Source organism: Macaca mulatta, chromosome 4 (genome assembly GCF_049350105.2).
Source record: "Macaca mulatta isolate MMU2019108-1 chromosome 4, T2T-MMU8v2.0, whole genome shotgun sequence".
NCBI lineage: Eukaryota > Metazoa > Chordata > Mammalia > Primates > Cercopithecidae > Macaca > Macaca mulatta.
Window position 1 is genome coordinate 39,014,120 of NC_133409.1, and position 13,690 is coordinate 39,027,809.

Genomic DNA, 13,690 nt, shown 5'->3' on the forward strand with positions numbered 1-13,690 from the left:
GTCCCTCTAGAAAACCTTAATACAAGGGTCAGCAATCACAATTCCCTATTTCTAGGTAATCAATTTCTGTACTGATCAATAGTTTTGGATAAGAACATATACTGCATATTCTAACTTTACAATGCATTGTCTCCTAGCTGGCACGGGAAAAATGGGTCATATTATAAGAGTGGTGAAGCCGATGGCCTTTGGTTAGAAGAATGGTGTATGGGATAATGTGATAGGTCTATTATTATTATTTTGTATAAATTTAGAAGTACAAGTGCAGTTTTGATGCATGGATACATTGCGTAGTGGTTGAAATCTGGGCTTTTAGTGTTAACCATCACCCGAATAGTATAATAGGTCTGTAATTAATAGGGAATAGTGCTCGCAGCAAAACCAAACCCAATTCCGGAATGAGGAACTAGTGTAGGGAAGCAAACTATTGGCTGATCCATGACAAAAGGGAGTCTAAAGTAATTGACATTCCTGCTTCTAGGTATTTGGCTGGTCCCCTTGAAAGAGAATGCCTCCTAACGACCTTAGAACTGGTCGCCATTGCTGTAACGTTGACTTTTCAGCAGTGGCAGTAGCCGCTGGAATACACTGTTTCCCCTGCCGTTTCCTTGGTAAATCATGTTACTTTCCAGCCTAAAACCCCACTTTCCCTAGCACTTGGAAGAAAGTCCAAACTCCTTCCACGGTCTACAAGGCACTGAAAGTTCAAGACCTTGATTTCCCTCCAATTTCAATGGCTGTCATTCTTCGTTGCTCTGTTTCCTGATGCCCTAGCCACACTAATACCCCAGCACAGCAAGTACTCAGCATATCTTGTTCCCTCTGCCTGGAACACTTTATATACCTCCTTCCCACTCCCATCCCTTTTAGAAATTGGCTGAGACGTTACCTCCTAAAAGTCCTCTCCCCACCACCACACAGCCGTTACTTTCTAACCCAGCCTCTTGTTCACTTTTTTCATTAAACCTGACCCAACTATAATTACTATACCTTGAAAAATAAAGTAGTACAGAAATGAAAACAAACTCCATCATTCTACAGAGCTTTCAAATGCTCAGATATGTTTCTGAACACTCAGAGGGGAAAGCAAAAAATCAAGAGGCATCCTTGGAGATCTTGTAAATAACAAAATACCCAAATGGTTGCCTACTGCCAAAACCCCAAGAATTCAGCCCACGTCTTCTCTTTTAAAAAGGCAGTGGCATTTTCATTTTTTCATCTGATTCCCACCAATCAGAGGCCAGGTACCCATGAACCCCGCTCGGCGTGGTCTTTTAATAATTAAATCAGGGCTGCCATTGACCTCAACTAACGCCAGAGGCTTCTGACTGCAGCCGAGCACTGGTGGAGAGGCCGATGCCGGCCTGAGAGTGGGAAGCGTGGGGCTGGGAGCCAGGGGCTTCCGCGCGGCGTGGCGTGGCCCTCTCAGGGCCGTTACGCGATTTTCGCTCCCGCGGACAGCGCCTCTCAGACCACCCCCGAGGGACCCCGAGGACGCACTCGGGCCCCAGCGCGACGGTTCAAACGGGCCCGTGTGCGCCCCCGGGGTCCGCCGGCCCCTGCAGCGCTACCTGGGCGCAGAGCTGCGGAGGGTCTCCGTTCCTAGACGTCCTCCTACCCCGGGCGGCCTGAGTCCTCGCCAGCATCCGCCCTCTCCCACCTCCCATCCTTCCTGGAGCCGCCTCTCGGTTCCCGAGGGACAGTCCCGACCGCAAACCCACGTAGAGTAAGGAATGTGGAAGGAACAGGCGACAGAAGTGGCATACGCTCCTGCGTTATCCCTCCGTCTCGCCACACCTTGTGCCTCCATCTCTCCCCGTTTCCTTCCCTCTGTCTGTCATCTGTCATCCCCTGTCGCTCTAAGACCAGGATTCCAGTTCGCCTAGTGAGGAATCTCACTAGGGGAATTTATCGCAGCATCATAAATTAACGGGTTCATTTTGACTGAAAAAGCGAAGGAGTTTTTTCAGGCAGAAGACAAGTCTCGTCTGGTCGGTAAGGACTAGCTTTACCAATTGTATAATGGGGGGTGGGGAGAACCTTTTGTATAAATTTAATAAGCTAATGAGAAAGTTCTACGGTTTTGACAAAAAAGTCCACCTAAATATTCGGTTGTATGCCAGAAATTACTACACATGTTTTGATATCAACTAAAAATATACAAGGGATTCATGGTGTTTTCAGAACCCTTTCAAGCCGTTCTTAAACAAAAAAGTCTAGTCCGATGCCCATTAGCACCGCCCCCATCCCACCTCTCACCCCACACCGCGCCCAGCGGGGTGGGCAGGAGCGGCCTGATTTGGGGACCAGGAAGGAGGAAGGAAGGGTGCGGGCGGGGGACGGGGAAAGTGACGGGAGCAGTGAGAGCCGGAAATGAGTGGCTAGCGAGGCACCCAGGAGCGCCCTGTCCGGCGGCGCTCTAGCCCACGCGCGCTGTCTCTATGCTACCCAGCGTCTCGTCTATTTATTGTCGCGGGGAAGCGGCGGCCGCCTCGCACCCGGAACAACAAAGCAAGGAAGACGGAGTCCGAGCCTCGGGGGCTCCTAGCAACGGGCCGGGGCGGGAGTTCCATGGAGACTGGGGAGCGCGCCCGTCTCATCCTCATCCTTGTCCTCCAGCTTCTCCTTCGCATCCGACGCAACCGGCAGCAGCGCTGCCGCCGCGTCCTCAGCCACCGCTCCCTCTTCCCACGGTAACCCCCTAGGCGACCCTGGACTCGGGGAGCGCGGGCGGCTGAGCGGCCTGAGCACCGGGTGCGGGGCGTCTGGCGCGGGGTGGGCATGTGCGGAGCCCGGGCCAGACTTGGGGTGGGATGTGTTGGGGGCGGGCGACTGGAGGGCAGCCGCTGAGGTGGGGAAAACCGGTCCGGTGGCCGAGGGAGGGCTCAGTTCTGAAAAGGACCGGGCGATATTTGGCGATCTTGTTAGGGATAACGGGTTGGGGGTGGGGCGTCCGTACCTGGGAGCGTTATCGAACCTAGTGTAGGATAAAAAAAGACGGGTTATCTTTCGTTTAAGCCACCACTGGGAAAGACAGGGAAGGGAGATTCCTCATCTGTCTCTGGAGCCATCACCCAGGGGAAGAGGGACCGTGCAAAGATGCTAGGGGTCCGTTGCTTTTCAGAAAACTTCCAGCAGCCTCTCTAGTAGCTCCCCAAAAGCGGCTTCGTCGGTTTCTGGTTCTGGCAATGCCGGCAGCCCCGCTTTATTTTATTATTATTTTTGACCAAAATTAGGATTGATGGAGAAGGATCTAGAACTGAAGAACAGAAAATGAATTGTGGGTAGGGCTAAGCAGGGATGAGAGTCGGGATAAGTGATAAAAATAGCCAATAAAAGCCCTAAAAGTAAATCTAATAGGGCATGAGGGCTTAAAAAGAAAATCTCTCCTGCCGAGATGTGCATCTGCAGGCTCTGTCAATGTGCTCACTGCAATAAGACCCAAACTGCAGTCCACATCTGTGAGCTCTCTGACTGCATCTGTCACCTGCAGTTCCAAAGCGACACTGGCAGTAAGTGCCTGAGCTTCTGTATGTAGGGTTTAAGAACAGTGCCTTAAAACTGTGACTCAAGAAAAGGGAGTAAGCTTGGTGGTTTGTGTGTGTGTGTGTGTGTGTGTAAGCAATGTGGATTCTCTGGGAAAATTTAAAAGGAGACATAAAAGAAGGTTCAGCTATCCTGGCATAATTTCGCAGTCTCTTTGAGAAAATGGCAGTTCATTCCAATTGAGAAGTGACTGTTAACACTATCTGGCTGAAAGACTTATTCACAGTTTGGTATGCCCAGTGAAATACCAGTTTATGTTATCTCTTTAGTCTTACATCACAAGCTGCTTAATGGTTTTATACTTTTCAGAATCAATTTAGGTGAGTAAATGATGTTTTCCTGTAGCACAATGAAAAGGCCACATATACATACAAAGTTCTTTATGTAAAGTTGAAGATTAAAGATGAAAATAAAATTGATAAATCATAGGAGCAATTAGGTCAACCACAGCTTCTGTTTGTCCCCCACCTCTTTTGTTAAACCTGACTTCTCTTAAGCAAAAAGGTGTCATCCTTTCCCCAACCTCCTCTTTGCATACCCTCTGCCCTCAAAATCAGTATCAGAAACTAGTGACCTACTGCTGTGTGCCCTTGATTGGGTTGACTTATTCCTGAATGAGGGCTAGCCAGAATATAGTTTTAACTCAGGCGTTTTCATCTAAGCTTTTAATATGGAATTGAGGTCCAGTGTCTGTTAAAGGAATTTCATTCATGTGTAAAGAATTGGACAGGATGGAAAGTGTGAACGCTGGGAAACTTAAGTTGCATTTTAAGACTCTAAGAAGAAAAAGATAGATTAATGAATCAAAGACTGTTACTTAATCTTTGTAGCAGTTCTGTGAAAGATATGCTGAGATAACCATACTTGAGGCTGCGGATGTTGAGTCCTGGGATTATCTTTGTGCATATGAGACTTGACGAAGTGTCCCTCAACCTTAGGGCTGCCATCAGACTCACTTGACCTAGACCTTGTTTGCCGTTGTCTGTCTCTTCATTGTTTGAGTGAGGGTCAAGCCCTAGCTTCCACCTTTATGAGCAATCCAGTGTCTGCTTTCCCTGCCCTCCTACGCCCCAATACTCCCAACTTTGGTGGTGGTTTAGTTACTCTCTTTTCTTAATCATGTCCCAATCAAAAATGATTTTTTATGCTGTATCATTTCTGTTTCTTATGGCATTTTCAACGTGTCTTTCGCCTGCATATGCGTTTCATTAATGTGATTTTATCTGTTGCATTTTCCTTCTGTACCCCTCCTCTTTATTTGGAAAATTGGAGTTGTCAGGTTGGATGTTCTGTATTCATTCTGAATAACTGTTGGTTGTGAATACAACAGGTTAAGAGCCTGTGCTGAAACTCAAGAGCTTATATTAAAATAAGGTATATTAAAATTTTTGAACTTAGCAGAATGAAAGACGTTAGAAGTCCACATGGTAATACTGTAATTGTAGACAGTCACTTTTAAAAAAAGTATTGCAGAGCCTGTTGTGTGTTTTAAATTGAACCTTAGATTTTCATGATTCTTATTCTAAAAAAATTATTCTTAAAATCAATCTTGACTGAAATTATATTCTGCCAAATTTGAGGGAACTACTTACACTGATTTCCCCAAGTTATTCTTAACATAGAAAATTGTCACATCAACATTTTTGTGGATGAACACATATAGAATGCAGAATTTGCTATGAAGTAGAACAAATACTTATGGAACGTATAGCTGAATGTATTTGGAGAGAGTTAGTTCTTCTCGTGGACGTGGCACATTATTTAAAAATCAGAAAATATTGTATAATCTAGTTGAGTGAACATGAGGACTGGTTTTAGATGAAGGGGACCAGTAATAACCTAGGTGATTGATTTCCTTGTGTTTCATCATAGACCATGTGATGAAATTATTGCTATAAAATACAGACATTGCAGCTGATTTTTAGAAGAATTTGTAGTAGAATGTTTCCACATTGTCTCTGAGTTAAAATCTCTGGTGTTTTCAAATTTTAGCTGTATTGTGACATTCAAACTAATAAAGATTCCCTGAAACTTACATCCAATTTGTTGCACCTTCTGTATGCCTGGTGTCGTGTCAGGTGTGCAAAGCGGGATGAAAGAGGTATTTCCCTTCAGGTGCTTTTTGTGCACTTGCAGATAGCACAGAAATGTCCTATGTGTGTAACAAAACGTGACACACACAGATATGAATTTTAAATTATTACATACTGCCTGGTACTGTCGTTGTTGGTGAATGGACTTCATCATACCTGCTAAATTAGAAGTTTCTTGAGGATCAGGAGTATGAGTTGCCATCATATTGTATGTTCCTGCCCTGTGTGTGTATTTTGAAGATTATGTTGTTAATAGAAGGAGATACATGTTTGTTTATTTCACTTCAAGAGCTTAGCTAGTGTATGAAGGGAACCTTTTTGAAATCTAATTCTTGATGCCTAAAATTTCAACTTTGTATTCTGGCTGTGGGCATGCAAATTATAAGCAATGACACTTTCTCAAGTATGATTAGAGCCTTCTTCTAACCAATTCAAACAATAAAGATAATGATGGACTCCCTTCACTTGAGTAGACACGATATTTGCTCTTGTCACGTGACTACCACTTTGGGAAATTTCAAAAGGATGAGAGACAGTATACATATCTAAGGTTTTTCCAGGCTATGTAGACAGATTTGATTTTTGTATTATTAACCAGTCAGTCTTTTCTTTAGAAGACAGATGGAGTTTGTGTGTTTGTATAGTTGCGAAAAAGCAAGATTCTGGAAGTATGTCTTTAGTGGAAAGGAATCAGGTCACATCAGAAATTCTACTCATCTGTGACTAAAGGGGGATAAAGTTGAGAATTTGGTTTAAATGGCTGGTTTTGTGGGTTGAAGCATGCTGCTATGGATCCCATTAAATGTTAAAAAAAAAAAAAAATTCAATAGGGTGATTTCTGGGGCAGTTCAGATGTGCCTGTATGTGGGAGTCAATAATGAAACTATTTAAAATTTCACCAAAAAGTACAGCACAGAAGATTGGCTGTTGGTTACTTTTACCATCCATTAATAAAAAAAAGACTGAAAACCAGATTTTTGAACTGGTTTTAAGGACAGAGTTTTCTTAGGACATATGTGGATGACTTCAGCATTGAATTGTGCTTAGCACAAGATAGACATCTGTGTGTAGACATTGGCCCACGGTATGTTTTGGTTTTTTTAACTCACTAGATAGGACTTAAGTCTTAAAAGCAGTAAAAAAATGTGTTACTATTAATAAAATGGTTCCAAAGAATCAGGTGTTAACATTCCCGCTCCTGATAAATTACAAGTATTTTCATTGTGAGACGAGTTTTGATGAGAATCACTTACTTTTCCTTGAGATTGGGGTTGGTACAACACTTAAAGAGTACGGACTCTGGGTGCAGGCTGCCTGTGTTCAGCATCATGGCTGTGCTTTTAATTAATGGCATGGCCTTAAATATTAAATAGCTTTCTCACTGCCCGGAGGCCCAGTTTCCTCTTCTGTACTAGGGGGTTAATACTACTACTACCTTACAGGGTTGCTGTGAGAATTAAGCATAAAGCACTTCGAACTTTAGTTAAAAGCTTAAAAAAGTGCTAGCAGGTGCTAGTAGCGGTGGCACTGGATAGTATATTAAAGGTGAACTGTAGGACCACTTGGATGCTTTGTTTCTTTGGTTGAGAGGCTTTCTACTGGAGCATTGAAATTCTTTTTATTTCTGATCACTGACTGTTGGACTCATCTCTGCTGTTAGGCTTTAGGAGGGGGAAGTACTTTTTTAAGTTTTGAATTGTCACACAGGCATCTGGTTATCACCGATGGCAGATGGACTAAGTAAAGAGAGACATCTCTGTTTCTTGGAAAAGGAAGGCCAACAAAGCCTGGGCTGGCACCGTGGTGCAGCTATTGAAATACTGTTTCCCTGTGGACTTGACTTGTTTAGCTGTATGATACTTCTGAATAAAAGGAATAGACCCCAATGGTTTCATTTAACAGAATTAGGCTTTCTTTAGAAGGCACCATTTTTTACTTGTATAATCTTAGTTGATGGTGAATTTGAAACTTGTATCAGTGTAAAGCCATGTATTGTGAGCTTTCTGTGCCACTATAAATGTTCTAATAGTAGTTTTTTTTTGTAATTTTAGTAGTAGCTAAAATTGCTGCTCTGCTCCAGTAATTCAAGTGGCTCAAGAACGACTTCGTAGGATTGCAAAATTATTTGTCTATGGTAAGGCTAAAAACAAATACTGAAGCTACCTAATCAGGAAAATAATTTGATAATTACAGTTTTGTTTGGGCTGCTGCTGAAATAGCTAACTTTAAAAAGTGAAGACCAAATGTTTTAGTTCAGTTGTGTGGACATTGGAAACTGCTGACTAAAAATAAATGTTTCTGCCTAAACAAAGTGAATTGCAGACTGATCTTTCCTATTCTGGCTAATATCCAGGTCTTGATTTTTAGTTGAAATCTATTTTTATAAAATATGTACTATAGAGGTTTATATAAAATTTATTATTAAAAGCATATTTTGCTTTAAATGTACAGGGTAAAGTGTTTTATTTCCTTCTTCCATGTTGTGCTGGTTTTATCTGTTTCAGCTGGTTTTTCTAAGCTTCCACACACTAAGGAGATTGGCAAATATGCTTGTATTTAGAGGTGTGACTTTTGTTTTCCTGTTTAAGAGAGGAAATGATCATGAGTGTTGCACCAAATAGATAGAGATATATATTTCCTTTAGTTTTAGATACCCTGAGGACTGTGCTGGGAAATTTTTTTTGTTTGAGACAGACTCTCACTCTGTCACCCAGACTGGAGTGCAGTGGTGGTGTCTCAGCTCATTGCAACTTCCACTTCCCAGGTCCAAGTGATTCTTGTGCCTCAGCCACCCAAGTAGCTGGGATTGCAGGCATGCGCCACCACACCTCGCTAATTTTTATATTTTTAGTAGAGGTGGGGTTTCCCCATGTTGACCAGGCTGGCCTCGAACTTCTGGCCTCAGTGATCTGCCTGTCTTGGGCCTCCCAGAGTACTGGGATTATGGGCAATGGGCACAAGCCACCATGTCTGGCCTGTGTTAGGAAATTTTTAGGAAAACAAGTTGCCAAGGTTATCCGAACTATAGTCCACAATAAAACCTTGCCTGTTTTGAGACGAAATTCTGTCGAACACATTGTTAATGTTTCTCTAATGTTCTTTTTTTTTTTTTTTTTTTTTGTTGTTGTTTTGTTGTTGTTGTTCTTGTTGTTTTGTCTGTTTTGGAGATGGAGTCTCGCTCTGTTGCCCAGGCTGGAGTGCAGTGGCGTGATCTCGGCTCACTGCAACCTCCATCTTCTGGGTTCAAGCGATTCTCCTGCCTCAGCCTCCTGAGTAGCTGGGATTACAGGCACACACCACCACACCTGGCCAATTTTTTTTTTTTTTTTTTTGTATTTTTTGTAGAGATGGGGTTTTACCACATTGACCAGGCTGGTCTTGAACTTCTGACCTCAGGTGGTCCCTCCGCCTCAGCCTCCCAGTGTTGGAATTACAGGCGTGAGCCACTGCACCCGACCACCTGGTGTTCTTTCTGTCACACTCTTTTTCAGGGACAGATGTTGCTGTCTTTCAGATATGAACATAATAAAGTCAATGTGTAACCCAAAAGTGCAAATAGGAAGATGGAGATTTGATTTATGACTGTGGACAGCATTTATAGAGCCTGTTACTGTTTGAAACTCAGTTAATGAACTTGAAGCTTTTGTGGAACAAGAACCACCCCATCCTTTTTAATTTGTCAGATACTTCTGGTGAGCCGCAAGTGTTTTTCCTCTCACCTACTAATGGCTGCAGTGTGTTCCTTGGGCATTTCCAGTGACTTGTGTGCATGTACAACCTAGGAAAGTTGTAATGAGCATACTTTAATTGCTTGTGGGTTGACCACATTCCAGGATCTTTGCTAGTTACAGATTAGGGTGGTTGCAGGGATCACAAACAACCATATTGAAGGCACAATGACTAATTCATTAGACCTTCCTCAACAGAAATTAGCGTGCTAATCTTAAAGGTACTCTGTTCTTTACTCTTTTGTAGGGAGGTGGTAGGGGGAGGCCTTCAGTAAGGGATGCTGAGTGGCTCAACAGATTAAAAGCTATATTGCTAATGGAATCTGTAGGTCCCAGGATAGCAGAGAAAGCCTTTGGCTGACAGCCTTTTTTTTTTTTTTTTTTTTTTTTTTTAATTTTAAGAAATTCAACACTACTCCTTGGCTGTGACCAGTAATCTTGAAACTTCCACTTCAGTGCGCAGTGCAAAACAACTCGGATAATTATTTAATTTGTCTGTACATTTAGAATATATGCCTCTTGATTTACTCTTTCTAGGCCTTTGGTTTTGGCCTCTTAAAATTAGAAGAGTTTCAAATGCCTGAAGCCATATTCTGAATTTATTTGTCTTGGTTATATACTTTTACTCTCTCTTTGGGAATAGAGGAAAAATGGCTTTATCATCATACCTTGTTTAACTGAATGGTTGATATCTTGGAAGTGACTGACAGGGTGGCCATTCTCTGATGACCAGCTGTAGTGGAATTAGCTATAGGCTATAGAACATGGGTGAGTTCGAATCCTTGGGGATGAAGTAAAGGAGATAGTAACTTTCAGAGGATGAGAAAAGGGAATATAAAAAATGCTGAAGGTCAGTAGGTGTGTTTCAATTAAAATAATTCTTTTCTTACATCTGAAATATGTTTTTGTATTTGTAAAAGCTCCTGGAACACAGTTGCTCTTCAGGATTTGGGGGTCTGGCCTAAAATGATTAGTAACTTGTTAAGTGTAGGAGCACTAAGTATAACATACCAGAAAGTGAAATAAGGTAAGAATAGGATACTGTTGGAGAACTTGAGTTGGTTGAGGCTACTCAGATTCTTACTGCTGTAGTGAAAGACACATACCTGCCCCCAACCCCACAAACCATTTTCTCAGTTGTTCTTAAGGTATTCATTTAATTCATCAAGTTTTTATTGAGTTTAAGACCAAATGCCAGCAATTGAGCCAAGTTCTAAAGACACGTATTTAAATTAAACAGTTATCTTCAAGGAACTTGGTGTCTGCAAGTTCAGTAAACACTTACAACACCAACAGTACCATTCATTTACTGTGGCCTCTGCAGGGTTGCTCTTCTCCCAGTGTTTCATATGGCTGGCTACTTCTTATCCTTCTTATCCTTTAAGATCTCATTTTAAGATTATTTATTTATTTATTTATTTATTTTTTGAGACAGAGTCGCACTGTGTCACCCATGCTAGAATGCTGTGGTGTGATCTCTGCTCACTGCAACCTCCGCCTCCCGAGTTCAAGCCCCAGGAGGGTAGCTGGGATTACAGGAGCACACCACCATGCCCGGCTAATTTTTGTGTTTAGTGGAGATGGGTTTCACCATGTTGGTCGGGCTGGTCTTGAATTCCTGACCTCGTGTTGCGTGCGCCTTGGCCTCCCAAAGTGCTGGGATTACAGGTGTGAGCCACCGCACTCAGCCAAGAATTATTTCTTATCTCTTAAGAAAGTTGAAAGACCTTTCCTGGATCATTCCTCCTGAAGTGTTCTCTTTCGTTATCTCGTTTCCTTTATAACATAGATCACATTCTCTTGATTATTTTGTCAACCTATTTGTTGTCTTTTTCTTCCACTGAAATACAACTGCCATGAGAGTTCCTTGCCTCACCATTTTGTTCTGAGCTGTATTCCCATTGTCTACCCGCAGAGCTTGGTTCATGTGAGTTGCATACGAAATATGCAATTATGCGTAAAAGTTTCCTAGTTGAAGGAGTGCCTAAAGGACAATTTAGGCAGCTATAAAACCAGGAAACGGTCTGTTACTGGAAGAGGAATTGTGTAAAGCTGAGAATGTTAAGGTGTGTTGGAATTGGAAGTTAGGTTATATAAGGAAGATCGGGGGTGGGAAGTCCACTGCATTCCAAGGCAAGCAGATGAGATTCTGTTTTTCATTCTAAGAGAGCCAAGAGATGCTTCTTCAGATAGGGAGACAATTAGGAAGATAATCCTGGTAGCTATTTGGTAGATGGATTAGAGCATGGAGAATGCAAGCAGAGAGTTCCATTAAAAGCCTGTAGCCATAATGACATGTGAGCTGGCCTAAAGTAAAACATTGTTGCTTTGGGTGCAGAAGAGGAGCTAGATTAAAAGTTAACTGAGCAGAGGAGAAGAATGAGAGATGAAGGATGATTCTGAAATTTCTGGTTCAGGTGAGCGAGTGTTAATTGTGGCTCACTCCATTCACAAAATTACAAGGAGATAGAGCAAGATTTTTTGAGGTGCTTAATGAGTTTTGTTTGGATGTGTTGATTTTAATAGATATGCCTAATAGATGATTGGGAATATGGATTCAGATATGTGGTAGGTCAGGATTGATGTAGGAGCCAGCCACAAGCTCATAGATAGCAACTGAGGCCTGGAAAGTTTAAAGAGGAAAAGGATTTCAGGCAGTGGTTTATAACCTTTAGCAATCTTAAACCCATTGGTAATATGAAAACAATGGCCTGCTCAGGTACACATAGATTAGTGTGCATGCAATTTCAGGGGGTTCCTAACCTCTGGAACCTATTTTTGAGCTTTTCAGGGTCTGGCATGGATTTCAGTTAAGAACTTCTGACTTGAGGAACAGACATTTGAGATGGGGAGAGAATTCAGTAAAGCTTCCTCAGAAGCCAGGGATAGGACATGGCAAGGGAGCAGTTGAAGAATCAGAGGTTCCCAGTGCTTTATGCTCTAGAGTAGGAGGGAGTTTCAAGTGTGCCATTGAATTCAGCAATGAGCCATTCATTTGTAACATTTTGTACTGTGTAGAGGTAGAAGACAGATTATGCCGGTTTAGAGCATGAAATGGAGTTTGGGAAACAAGGGATGGTAAACAGAGTGTAGAAGTCTTAATGTTCTCTGATAAACAGTACTGATAGAAGAATAGAGCCCTTTTTAAGGACTTACAGAAAGGGAAATTCTATTATTTTATTTGCCTATGATGGTGTTTCAACCCAGTAGTTCTCAACCGACTACCCATTAGAAACATCTTGGAAATGTTTTCAAAATTAGGGCCCTGTCAAGGTCAGTTAAATCTGTATCTGTGAGGTTTGAGCATCTTCATGGTTATTATCTTGTTTCTGTTGTTTTGTCTTTTTGTCTTTTTATTTATTTGTGTAAGGCATAGTCTCACTCTGTAGCCCAGACTGGAGTGCAGTGGTGTGATCATAACTCACTGCAGCCTTGACCTCCCAGGCTCAATCCTCTTGCCTCAGCCTCCTGAGTAGCTGGGCCTATAGGCACACACCACCACATTTGGCTAATTTTTGTGTTTTTTTGCTGAGACAGAGTCTCCCCGTGTTGCTCAGTCTGGTCTCTAACTCCTGGGCTCAAGCAACCTGCCCACCTTGGCTTCCTAAAGTGCTGGGATTACAGGCATGAGTCCACCAGGCCTGGCCTTGTCTTTTTCTTAATAGTTAAGAACTGGCGGGGTGTGGTGGTTCACGCCTGTAATCCCAGCGTTTGGGGAGGCTAAGGCGGGTGGATCACAAGGTCAGGAGATCGAGACCATCCTGGCTAACATGGTGAAACCCCGTCTCTACTAAAAATACCAAAAAAAAAAAAAAATTAGCCGGGCATGGTGGCGGGCACCTATAGTCCCAACTACTCGGGAGGCTGAGGCAGGAGAATGGCGTGAACCCGGGAGGCGGAGGTTGCACTGAGCCGAGATAGCGCCACTGTACTCCAGCCTGGGCGACAGAGCGAGACTCCGTCTCAAAAAAAACAAAAAAACAAACAAAAAAAAAACCAATGTTCCGATCAGAAAACTTCCTTATCACTCTTGTGTGTTCTGTGTAAGAACTCATTCTTTTACTTGTATATTATCATCAAATTTCTCACCCTCCTGTTGTGCTAGTGTTCTTAACTTCCTCACAGACCATAATTTCAGGTTTTAAAAATGTATAGCTTTCTTCTGATCTCTAGCCAAGTTCTCTGTGTTTATCTTTTTTGAGTGACGTGTACCCTTCAAGCAGTTACTCAGATCTGACAAGTTCTGAGTAAAATAACAAATTCCTAATGGTTCTTACATGTGGAAAGAGTGTTCATTATGTAATCATATTTGTTTTGTTTAAG

The 13,690-nt window shown here is 42.5% G+C and overlaps 1 protein-coding gene across 2 annotated transcripts in view; it reads left to right on the forward strand.

Annotated features, from left to right (window-relative positions):
* The first annotated feature begins 214 nt into the window (after positions 1–214).
* TBPL1 (TATA-box binding protein like 1) overlaps positions 215–13,690 on the forward strand; it is a 37,547-nt gene continuing 24,071 nt past the window's right edge. Inside the window, exon 1 of one of the 2 annotated variants that reach the window (XM_015137412.3) lies at positions 215–1,995. The gene's annotated coding sequence lies outside the window, so the exon portion shown is untranslated. Of the gene's footprint in view, positions 1,996–2,491; positions 2,694–13,690 lie in introns of those variants that run through there. The other variant, XM_028847133.2, reaches the window with a different exon arrangement.